At 46.2% G+C, this 12,956-nt stretch overlaps 1 non-coding gene across 1 annotated transcript; it reads right to left on the bottom strand.

The window, feature by feature from the left end:
• Positions 1-6,835: 6,835 nt before the first annotated feature.
• Positions 6,836-6,907, bottom strand: TRNAS-GCU (transfer RNA serine (anticodon GCU)). The gene has a single exon. It is a non-coding gene; the product is annotated as a tRNA-Ser (tRNA).
• Between the last annotated feature and the right edge of the window lie 6,049 nt (positions 6,908-12,956).

Below are 12,956 nucleotides of genomic sequence, written 5' to 3'. Positions count from 1 at the left end.
CTATATTTGCACCTTTGATGTCATCTTGCTCACTCTCGTTGATGAATGAGCGGCACAAACAACTCTGCCGCAAATTCAGGTCCGCCCCTGAGGGATGGGAGTGTCATGAGTTCTATACATTGTGGAGCGCCTCATATCATTTTGTGATTTCTTGTTGATTTGTGATTTCAGATGAGACGTTTAATGTTATGATAACCAGCAAGCACGATGCCTGCGAATGTGAGCAATCAGGCGGGAAGAGGAGGAGTCGGGAAAATTACGCGCTGCCAACACCCAGCTCAGAGTGGGTTGATGACTCCGTTATGGCGACGGGCTGTGGTCTTTCTGTGGAACAATCAATATTTCGGCTTTTATCAAGCAAAACATCCACTTACTGCTTGCGCTGCGTGGTGAGGTAGGCAGCCTGTTCGCTCTGTGGTCAATACACGAAGAGGTGGTGGGGTTAAATGACGAAGCCGACGATCCGAAAGCAGCTCCAAAGCGGACTGTTTCACAAGAACTTTCAATCCGTATTGATAAAAAAGAAAAAAAAAAGGAATACTTTTCCAAGCACTACTTCCAGTGTGCCAAATGTAATGCCTCCCATTACGATTGCACTGGAGGGTATCAGGAAGTGGCTCACTTCTATTAATAAAGCCAAGGCAACTGGTCCAGACGGAGTCTCTCCGAAGATACTCAAAGCCTGTTCTTTCATTATATCTCAATACTTACGAATCATATCCTGAAAAGCCTCGAAATTGGCATACTCACTGAAGATTGGAAAAAAGCGTATGCAGTACCAGTGTTTAAAAGCGGTTCCAAATACTCCGTAACTAACTATAGGGCAATTTCACTTTGTTCCAGATGTAAAATTTTTGAGCACATTCTTTATAGCAATATAATTAGACACTTAGAAGGAAGCAATTTTTTTCTTTCCAAATAAGCATGGTTTCCGCAAAGGCGTGAGCTGCACCACTCAGCTGACTCTATTTCATGAGCTTGCGGATACTGCTGCAAAAAGAATGCGTACTGATGCAGTCTTTCTTGATTATCGCAAAGCCTTTGATTCCGTATCACATGATCTGTTAATACACAAAATGAGTGCTCTTAACTTGGATACAAAAGTCATCAAGGTTATTGAAGACTATATATACTGAACGACAGAACACAAAGCGTAGTTATTGGTGACAAGAATTCTAGTTCTGCTCATATCACCTCGGGAGTGCCGCAGGGCTCTGTGCTGCTACTCTTTTTAATTTCCATCTATGATATCGCTTCAAACATTTTCTCACAAATGAGACTATTTGCAGACGACTGCGTTGTTTACAGAGCCATTTGCAATCAACATGATTTAGATGCACTCCGGCAAGGCCTAACAGTATAGCCTCCTGGTGCCAAAACTTGGAACTTAGCCTGTATGCAGGCAAATGTAACCAGGTAACATTAACTGAATCTAAAATCACTAGTCAACCCACCTAAAAATTGGGTGATTCCATACTCAGACAGGTAAATGTGGTTAAGTATTTGGGCGTTATTTTAACGGCAGATAGGTCCTTTTATAGCCATATTGACACGACTGTAAAAAAAAGCTGAGAAAATTCTTAACCTACTTACACGAACCCTTATGACTGCCCCTCAGATTCTTAAAATTACAGCATATAAGCCGCTGGTAAGGCCGCAATTAGAATATGCGTCCGCATTATGCGATCCCCACCAGCTGTACCTGAGTGATAAAATAGAAGCCATACAAAACCGCGCTGCCAGATTCATATCAAGGCAGTACTCCGGACACTTAAGCGTTACAGAAATAAGGAAACACGTCGGACTAGAACCGCTACACATAAGACGCCAGAAGCACCACCTGAAACTACTGCATGCGATATACACTGACTCGACAGGCATTGACAAGGTTACATACCTCAAACCCCCCATTAGGTTTTAAACACAAGAGACCGCAGTTTCAAAATACGCGAAATTACCCGCAAAACAAGCTAAATGATGTATTTTTCCCCCACAGTATTTTGAATAGAATAAGTTGTCGGTTGAAGTTGTGGGTGCTCCCCGAGATGTATTTTTTAGTCTAATTGCACTGTTCTTTTAAGCCATTGACTGTGCGCTTTGTCCTTAAGCGTATGAATGTTTTTGTTTTGTTTCTTGTGTTTTTTCTGTTCTACTATTGCTCCTTTGTCCTCCCTCCCTTTTGGTGTGATTATATTCACCTACTCGTCACTTTAATGTTGCACCCACTCCCCTGCTATAATGCTTCGGCGCTGCAGGGTTTACTGTAAATAAAATAAATAAAATCTGCAATCGTCAGTGAAGAATGTGATACAGCACCGCAACAATGGAGCACTTCGGAATTCGGACCATAATGTTAACAGCGCACGTGGCTAGGTTCCAAGCAACCATATGTGTTCAACAGGTGCTGCATTCCGAGCTCACTGACTTCAGCTTCAATGCAGCCGTTAAGCTAATCTGTAAATTCATGGCTTACGTAACTTACCCGTCGCCGTGATCGAAAACCTGCGTTCTGCAATGACCAACATTGCTGAGGCTTTAAAAATACGGGAGTTCTACGCGCATCATGTTGTGAATGGCACTGCGTTACGGTAAAAAAGTGACAAAGCCCTGAAAATTAGTTTAATTTTTTTTTCGTCCGCGCGAGATACATGGATCGCCTCCAGGCGTGAACACTCGTCCATTTTTCCACCGGAAGTGGCTCTTTTATATTGTGAATCCGACGCAAAAGAATAGATGGCCTTTCTGATATGTGCGGACAAAGACGAAACAATTTGGGCACAAGTTCGCTTGTACCCCGAAGTGACGTTGAGAGAGTTTTTGCCAAGAAAGCGGGAGCGGCTTCGCTACAGCTTATTACCACTTCAAATAACGCTGGCGTCCTTGTTTGGGCCATGACAGCCTGCCTGTGTTGTTGCGCTCATCGTGCCGATTACCGGAGCTCAGTATTCAACTACCTTTGCCCTTTTTTTCAATTATGCATGAAAAGTCAAGTCTGGAAATATGAGGAGCAACTAGAAATGCATTTTATGCAAATGATGTTGAAGATTACGTTTCCCGCCCGTTGATTACTAAAATTACACTCAAGCACATGATACCAGCCAGTTTCAACGTAAAGGCTTTAGCGTATATTTACTACGAGGTATATACCAGGAGGGGCGGAGGAATCGTAGGTTTTAGAAAAGAGAGTAGAGTGTTTCGGAAGTCTCTGAATTTTTCTTTCCTGGAGTCTATTTCTGTTAGAATGAAAACTAATCATATCATTCTGTTGTTAAGTGCTATTTATCGAGCACCTTATGAGACTGTTTCACATCTCGACGAATCGAAGTGCAGTTGTGAATGGGTTACTGGCTCTAGTAATGTGCTCATTAATGGAGTGTTAATATTGATATTTAGAAACCTAAGGAAGCCGCTGCTTAGTCCTGCTTGAACCTTCTAGCTGATCATGAATGAGCATCTGCTGTGATTTTTCCAACGCGAGAGGTACTTTTCGGTTATTATTTGATATTGGCTTGTCTGGATCATGCCTGTTTCTATTGAGTGAATGCCTCTAACGTAATAGCTAATAATGAAGGTGTAAATGCAAAACCAGAATTTCCTGAAATGATAGCTGCATTCAACTGGAATTCTTTATATCTACTCCAATTCAGGTCCATTTATGATACATTTTTGTTAGTCGTAAATAATATATATCAGTAAGCTGAGTAAGCAGAAACGAGTAACGTTACAATTGGGCAACGAAACTAGGGTATTATTAAGTGGCTAGCCGATGATGTCTTTGCAGTTATTCGTGAAAAGAATTCGACGTGTCAGCGGTGTATGCGTCACCCAATTAACTCAGGTTTAAAAACTTATTTATGATAGCAAGAAACACGGCCTTAGCGTTATCAAGAGCAGCTTAAACGAATTCCCACTAAAGATATCACGATAAAAGAAATCATCTCGCAAAACACTTGGTGAACGAACCTCAGTTGACAGGGCTGCACGTTGTCTTGGCAAAATGAATTGCTGATGCATTTAACTGCTTTTCGCTTTTATACCAAGCGAGTTCAGACGAAGTGAAATAAACACGAGCATGCCCAATATTGCCTTAACCTGCAACTTCATCTCGGCGGACTCAACAAGGCAAAGACTGAAGTTTCAATAAACACGAGAAAAATAGGGACCTTCTACGGGTCGTGCGTAAAATGCTCTACCTTTAAAGGCCTGCTTCGTTTCCTGAGGGCGCCGTGCCAGCGCGATACACTTTTTATTTCTAGCGCAGCCTTTCCCCCTTTTCCCTTCTATATCCTTATATCTCTTTTTCCTAGTGCAAGGTGGCAAAGCAATCCTTTCTTCTAGTTAAGGAATGCTGCACCAAAATTTTGCCGCTCCAATTTTTTGTACAAACGAGAGTTGAGATGCTAAAACTAGTGACCACGACAAGCATTCCCGTAAAATAGGGACGTAATCATATTTTCCTTCAGTTTATTTACCGCACCGTCTCAACTGGTGGCCGCCTCCCGAAGTTACAAATTTGACCTCATCAGTGCTTAAAGTCATGTGGGTCTGAGGACCCCCCCAATACTGACAAGAGACCTGAAACACCCATACTACAATGTAGAGACTGCATGAATCTAAATCTGAAGCAGGCAACCATTTTTTGTTTTTTGGTCAGAGGGGTTCAAAACATTCCTTCACTGCCGCCTCGAAAATTTTACTGTGATTTTTAGTAACAATCGTAACATGTTTTCTAAAACCCCAGGCAGAGAAAAATAAAAGTCGGCAGCACAGCACAAAGGTTGGAAGAAAAGGGGAAACCCGTGCCCTCACACCGCAAGTCAGTCCAAAGCTGTCCACTCGGCTCCAAGTCTACACAACAGCGGGCACACTTTCAGAGCGTGTGAAAAGCTTGTTTAGGGTCTGTGCCATAAATTGAGCAATCCTCAGTCCGTTTCCGCACGTCTGTGTTGATATTTAGGCTATCAAACTTCTCTATGTGGACGCCACACTGCGTCGTCGTCGTTGCTGTCGGCGGTGGCGGCCGCAGCGTGAGCGAAAAATCGCCAGAGAAGCAACCCAGGTGGGCCACCCAAGTCACGTGACCTTGTGACGTCATCACAACCTGCCCACCGGATGGATTGTGAGCACACTGCCCACCGTGCAAGGTGGCATTTGAATTAATGATTGGTCGCTCGGGAAGAGCAACCTGGGTTGCACAAGACCCACCGGTGGCTGTTAGAGAACCTGCCGGGACAGTGGCGCATAGCTTGAGCGCTTCACCACTGCACCAGGAGTGGTATGAGGATTTCCCACCACCTATGAATGTAAAGTAGAGAATGACCAGTTCCGCATATATGGGCATTAACCCAGTAAAGCCATCGCGCCATACCCTTAAGGCAGATCTTACCCCCTCCAGTTTTCTGTAGCGATAGCTACATTACAGTACCATTTCGATCCTCCTGCGTGGCGGCGCCGTGGCTGCGCCGCCACGTGTCACGTGGTTGGTGGTGCGGAGCAGCTGCCGGCGGCACGGCGCCGTGGATGGCCACGTGGTGCGGAGCAGCTCCTGCTGCCGCAAAACCGAGCTGCAACAGCTGTGCGCATGCGCCGTGTCAAGTGGGACGAAGATTAAGAAGGAACGCCCAGAGAAACGGAGCGGGCGAAAGACAGACTTTGCAATTCAACTGAGCAAGCTCCACTCGACCAGCTGTACCTATCGCGTCACTCCAGGTTTAACCAGAGCTAAACCACCGCCAATTTTTTTTTATTTAACCACATTCCTGGAGGGATTATGTCTGAAATGTGTCATTTCGTGAACTATTGTTTTTAGACACCAGTGTGTGCAGTGTGAACCATATTCCACACAGCTCATGGATGACCTCAGGCGTAATTCAGATCTGGTGTTGCTCCAAAAGGATGTCTCTAATTGCTAAAGAATATGTCCACATATATTTCAAAGAAAACAAACTTCAATATTAGTATTCCATAACCGGCGAAATTATTAAGTCAGAAACTACGCATAATTATCGCCGGTATTGCTTTTTCTGAGGATAGTACATGATCGGTGCATAATTGCGTAGCTGGTAAAGCAGGTAGTTCCGTCAGCTTTCTTCAATGCAATAAAACATGTTAGCAAAGAAGTTAGAGAGGCGGCGTATAAAGCGTTCGATAGGCCCATTTTTTAATATGACTGTTATGTGTGGGACCCAGTTTACAATGTTGATGCATATGTGCTTGAACGTATCCAATCTGCTGCTGCCCGATGTGCTCTTGGCCTGCACGACCACTTACTTAGCATTAGCGACGTGAAGAAGGAACGGGGCTGGGTTTGAGTGAGTTCACGCCGCAGGGCTCCCCGTTTAAAACTTTCGCTCACTTTATCGTAACCAAACAGGGACTTCATCCTCATCCTGTTTGCACCCCTGCATTATGCAACTGCCCGAGGTGACCTCTCCCAAAAGATCTAACCATATATCGGTACGACAAACATTCTTCGCCATTGTTTCTTTGTGCGTACCATTAGTGAACGCAATTCACTGCCACGGAAAGTGGTGAGCCTGAACACTGCGGACTTATTTTACAAAGATTTGTATCCCCCGCAACAATTCCATGCGGGTGGTGCGAGATTTTGCTTTTGTTGTTGTTTTTCAGGAAGGAAATGGCGCAGTATATGTCTCACATATCGGGCGACACCTGAACCGCGCCGTAAAGGATGGGGAGGGCATAAGAGAAGGAAGGAAGGGGTGCCGTAGTGGAGGGCTCCGGAATAATTTCGACCACCTGGTGGCCTTTAACGTGCACTGACGTCGCATAGCACACGCGCGCCTTTTGCGTTTCGCCTCCACCGAAACGCGGCCGCCGCGGTCGGGTTCGAACCCGAGAACTCCAGATCAGCAGTCGAGCGCCCTAACCACTGAGCCACCGCGGCGGGTGCGGGTTTTCTCTTAAGGAATAAAATGATCGCATACTGGGAGGTGATTTTCGCGATTCCCTTTTATTTTTCAAATGTATCCTTACCTTCTCTCTCTCTCTCTCTCTCTCTCTCTGCAGAGTAACTGTGTAGACGCTTCTGGGCCCACTTGACAACCCTTGTGTAACATTCTTCTAAGTCACTTTGGTACTCCTATGGAAGCTCCTTTTGAAGACGCTTTGATATTCCCTGCCTGGACTCTATAATACGCCTTCGAGACTTCTCCAGAGTGGTCGCCACGATTATCGTGCCGTAATTATCTCAGCGGGCCGTCTTCCTTTTAAATCTGCGATATATCTGTGCTCTTTTCACTATTCTTTACAATTTAAATTCCATTGAATACCATTTGTTTTGCTTACTGGAAATCGCTTGAGTTACTACTGCTGTGTATGTTCACTCTTGTGTCAAGCTTTTCACTTCACTTAAAGCTTATTAATCGTTACGTTTCAATGTGAAAAGGGTTGTCTCATCATTGAGTTGTACACGACCACCTGCTTGCACTTTTTATCCTTGTTTACTTTTTGTTTTTGAGATAAGTGTGGATCACCAAACCGACCTGTTGTTTCTGGGCGCTTTAATAAACACTGACTGATAAATTGATTGATTGAATGAAAATTGTCAACAACGTCATCGGCGTCGTCCGCAAAATTGCATACGGTAGTAAAATACTGTTAGAATTTATGCCCACTGGCAATGCAGACCATTTTCTTCTAAATAGTACAGGCTAACTGCGACAACTGTGAGTAATATCGGTAGATGTTTGTTAATAGGTGGAATGGTTTATGGGCGATTCTCTTTGGGGTCACTGAGCACTGAATCGTTAATTGCCGTCGTTAGCGTGACACATGCCAGTAATAAACGTTCTCTTCAGGTGTCGCGTCCGTTGATTGTGTATCTCAAAATCAAGTGTTCTGTGTTACACATTTTGTTTTTAATATCTTTGTTGCGTTGTTTTGTAATTTCACCCACTCCCACTTTTATGCTTCTCTTGCTATGTAGTGCGCAGCAGCAATGAAAATTTTGAGATGATAATGAGCGTTGTGCCTGTGCCCTTTTTCTCCCTCGAGTCTCCGCGAGCGCTGTTCAGTTTCCGTCGGTGACAGTGAAGTTGGCGGCGAAAGCAAACTCCTTCTTTCTAAGCTTCACTGCCTCATAGTTGCACCCCGAAGTCCAACGAACGCGACGCTAGGATTACGTCGATGTGGACGAAAGTCGAAAAGAATAGAAGCTCTGCTTCTGTAACTATTGCACTTTTTTATCAGGCGTTGGTGCGCCAAAATTTTTACATGTTCGCCCTACCGAGCAAGAAGCCCTCCACAAAGCGCCAGCCTATCTGCGCAGCAACGTGCGCGTGCAGACATACCAAATCGCCTCATCCGGGCACCCAGACACACATATGCACATATATTGCTATAGGGCGCCGCTTCCAGACTAAACAAGCCTGCTCTGTGGGAACCCGAGCTTCCTTATCAGAGAAACACGCGCCAGTTTATGTGCGGTTTATTTTGTAGCGCGTGTGTTTGTCGGCCTTCTTCCTTACCCTCCCCCCCCCCTTTCTCCAGCATTCCCCCTCCGCTTGCTTTCCTGTCTTTGAGTGCTGTTTTTTCGACGGGAGGCCACTGTACCTGAGAGACGCAAATGTTCTGAAAGCAAAAAAAGACGCGACAAGATTTCTATTTGTTTTTCTGTTACTGGTGTCACGTGGGCTGTGTCATCCAAAGGCAGTTGACTGAAATCGTCTTTGAGCATATCAAAGACCGTGCGGGCTCCTTAAATGTTGCAGCTGATCCCTGGCATGAATTGTTCACATGTCATGATACGTCACCCATACCTTAGAACAGTTCAGCGTTTTAAAGAGTAAATGTGTAAAGTGTGATCATTTCTCAGTAAGGCACATTTGAGAAAAAACATTTCATTAAAGTAAAAGCTTTACTGGGGCTATGTCGGCTGCTTCGTGTCATCAAAACGTGTCCGCAGCCATTGTTGGGAACTAGAAAGAGAGAACGTCTAAAAAGTGGCTATAATCGAAGGAGGATGATGTGAGAATACGGCGCACAAAATTTGGTGACGATAGGATGAATAGTTAATTAATTAAAGCCAAAAATGTGCAAAAAGTGGCCGTGGTCAGTGCAAAAGTGGCGCCAAATTTGAAACGCCAAAAATTTAGTGCCACGTGACCGGAAGTGTGGGCGAAGCCAACGCGTGGCGCTAAGTTTGAAAGTTTGGAATGAAGCGTGGTGGGAAATAGACGAATTGCACAAAAAGGGGGCACAGGTCAGCGAGACAGCTGACACCACGAATTGCACCCTACTAACGGATGAAAATCATCCAACGCGCCTGAGGAACAGCGTTAGCCCCGACACATGCCCAGATCTCACGTACGTCAGAGGAGCAAGGCAGGCCACGTGGGAAAATCTGCTGAAGAACCTGGGAAGCGACCATTATATATTAAGAACGAATGTGTCAGCAGAAAACGACAAGCGCAAGATTGGAACAACCCGAATAATAGACTGGAACGCCTTCCGAAAGGACTGCAAGCAAATGGAAGGGGGGATAGCCTCCATAGAAGATTGGTGCAGGCAGCTGAAAGACATACAGCAGAGATACACTCAAGAAGTGGACAGAACGGAACAAACACCGGAGGTGGATTCACGGCTCCTCAGGCTATGGGAGGCAAAACGTGGACTCAGCAAAAGGTGAAAAAAGCAGAGACTAAACAGGAAACTAAAGAGGAAGATTGCAGAAATCACCAAAGAGGCAGAGGAGTACGCAACGCAACTTGCAAGACAGAGCTGACAACAGTTTAGCAGCTCGCTAATCGGCACCCTAAGCACAGCAAGAACGTGGCGTATCCTCAAAGCCTTAATGGACCCCACAAAAACCAAATCGGAGAGCAACAAAGCCATTCAAAGACTAGTCCATCAATATGAAGGAAGAAACGAAGAACTTTTGGAAAAAGTCTGTGTCAAGTGCTACGGAGCGGAGCGACCCGAAGCGTACACGGGTGAATACCGCGGCCGTGAGAACTCAAACCTGGACAGGCCGATTACCGGGGAAGAGGTCTTTGCGGCCATCCAGGCATCAACCCGGAAAATAGCAGCGGGCGCAGACAAGCCTAGGAACGCACTGATCCGCAATCTGAGCGATGAAGCAGTCACGCAGCTGACGGATTTCCTCAATGCGTACTGGGCTGTGGGAACAGTGCCGGAAGAATGGAAACATGCGGAAGTAGTAATGATACCCAAGCCTAGGAAGAAGCTACAAGTAGAATATCTCCGACCGATATCGCTTACGTCATGCCTTGGCAAGCTTTACGAGCGGGTGGTAACAAGAAGACTGCACCAACACATGGAAGACGAAGATATGTACCCCCACAGCATGTTCGGATATGCACCAAATTACCTACGCAGGACGTCTTCCTGCAGTTCAAGGAAGAAGTCCTCAGCAACATTCCATACAATGGAGAGAACGTGATAATGGCCCTGGATGTCAAGGGCGCATTCGGCAACGTTAGCCACGCAGCCATCCTGGAAGGGCTGGACGGTCTAAACAGCGGCATGAAAATACACAGGTATGTGAAGGCATTCCTCTCAAATCGCACGGCAACATGGGATTAGGAGACCTGCGAAGTGACAAGTTCCACACCCCCAACAAAGGAACCCCGCAGGGATCCGTCATTTCATCTATTTTGTTTAACATCGCAATGATAGGATTGGCCCGTAAACTAGAAAGCATCGAAGGCATACAACACACCATATATGCCGACGATATCACGGCCTGGACCAACCAAGGCTCGCTCAGCCAAAAAGAAGAACGCCTACAAGCAGCAGCAACGTGCGTAGAAGAATACGCCAAGAAAAGAGGCCTCGCCTGTTAAACGGAGAAGTCTGAGCTCCTGAGAGTCAGGCGAGGAAGGCGATTGGAGGAAGATCTCAACATCATCCTCGAAGGGCAAGAAATACCGGCGAAAGAACTAATTAGGGTGTTGGGAATGTGGGTGCAAAGCAACCAGCGATGCACACACGCAGTCGGCCTCCTCAAACAAGCAACAACGCAAGTCACCCGAATGATCACCCGAGTATCGCAAAGAAGAAGCGGTATGAGGGAGGGGGACACGATAAAGCTGGTCAGAAGCCTCGTGATCAGCCGAGTCACGTACTCCCTCCCGTACTACAACACCAACAAGGGCGAAAGGGACCAAGCCGACGCCATCGTGAGGAAAGCCTACAAGACAGCTCTCCACCTGCCAGCCACCACATCAATGGAGAAGCTGCTGGCCCTCGGACTTCACAACTCGTTCGAGGAACTTAAGCGCAACTAGAGTCACAACGAGACAGGCTCCAGCAGACGACCACTGGCAGAGCGCTCCTCATAAGACTGGGGCATCAAGCAACGCTAAGAGCAGAGCAGAAAACAGCGAGTCTGCCTGATAATTTCCGCAGCACCATCAAAATAGGCTCGCTCCCCAAAAATATGGATCCATATTTACACGCAGCTAGGCGAAACGCCCGAGCGAAATATGTAGGAAAATACTTGGCAGTCAAGGCGAACACGGTCCACACGGACGCCGAGATGTACCCCCAGATACGGGGAACAACGGAGCAAAAAGTCGTCGTGACAGTAATAGGCTCAGACTATAAGGAGATCACTTGCGCGTCGGCACGGGACTGCACGGTAACCGAGGGAGAGGAAATGGCTGTTGCTCTAGCGGCCGCGGAGGGTTATCGCGAGAATAAGTCCCTAACAATCCTCACAGATTCGAAAGAGGAATGCCGTAACTATATTAACAGCAGAATAGGTCATAAAGCGCTCCAAATACTCCTCCGCGCCGGCCTACCCAAATATCACATTAGACACACCATTTTCTGGATACCGGGACACACCGAGATAGAAAGCAACCAAAGGGTCGACAGAGTCGCTCGCGAGTACACTAACCGAGCACTCTTGAACGAAGAGCAGGAGGACTTCTTGAGGGTAATCCCGACGTACTCTGACATTCTAAATTATTACAGAGGGACGAGACTAAAGTATCCTCCTCCCCACAACAAATTAAATCATCAAGAAACAGTTTACTCGAGGAAGCTGCAAACCGGAACCTTCCCCAATTTACACATCCTTAGCAAAATGTTCCCGAACCAATACAGGGACATCTGCCCATGGTGCGGTGCAACACCCACCCTATACCATATTACTTGGGAATGTAACAGAAATAAAGCATTCCATGGCTCAGAAAATCCGAGTGCGGAGCAGTGGGAGAGTGTGCTCTCCAGCGGCAACCCAAAGAGGATTGGTCATCCATGCCCAGCAAGCGGCCAAACTCAGCGGTGCCCTGGAATAGAGGCGCCGACCACTGCAAGACGGAGGGAGACATCTGCTTGAAGATGAAGACCTCTGTCTGACTGAAAGACCTTGTTAGAGCAATAAAGTGTATCCTATCCTACCTTCAGGCAAATAGGGGCAACGGAGGCACAGAGGAGCAAATAGAGGCGACGAGTGCCGAGGAGGCGTCAATGCAATCGCATTACTCCAATGCGGGTTACCGCAGTGATCTCGAATTTTTTAAATATAAAACATCAATTTAAGGTTTATCAACCTTAATTCGAGTCGCTTGGAGTCCATTATTGAGTTTAGATGAAACCACGCTTGCAACCCCATTGTTTTGTTATCCAGTAAAAATAATTTTGAAAAGCATCATGCGCTGATCAATGTTCTTGGCTAGAGAGATCTCGCACTCTCAGCGTTCGAAGTTTTCTAACATTCGTATCCAGGAATATAAAATCGATAGGTCATGGATGCTCTCATTAACATCCGAGCTGAATATGCAGCTCTAAACGCAGCAGGCAACGTATATGGTGCGTCAAAAGTTCCCGGGCTACATTCTCTGCTTCTGAGCCTTTTAGCGGGGCATTACGACACCCTCAACTCTCAAAATTTGTGCAAGTGGCAGGACATGTACGATTCTCACCTCTAAGAATCTTGATCGCTCCATAGGCGTCTTAAGTGCCAG

The sequence above is a fragment of the Amblyomma americanum genome, chromosome 1 (genome assembly GCF_052857255.1).
Source record: "Amblyomma americanum isolate KBUSLIRL-KWMA chromosome 1, ASM5285725v1, whole genome shotgun sequence".
NCBI lineage: Eukaryota > Metazoa > Arthropoda > Arachnida > Ixodida > Ixodidae > Amblyomma > Amblyomma americanum.
This window is presented reverse-complemented; position numbering and strand designations above follow the sequence as displayed.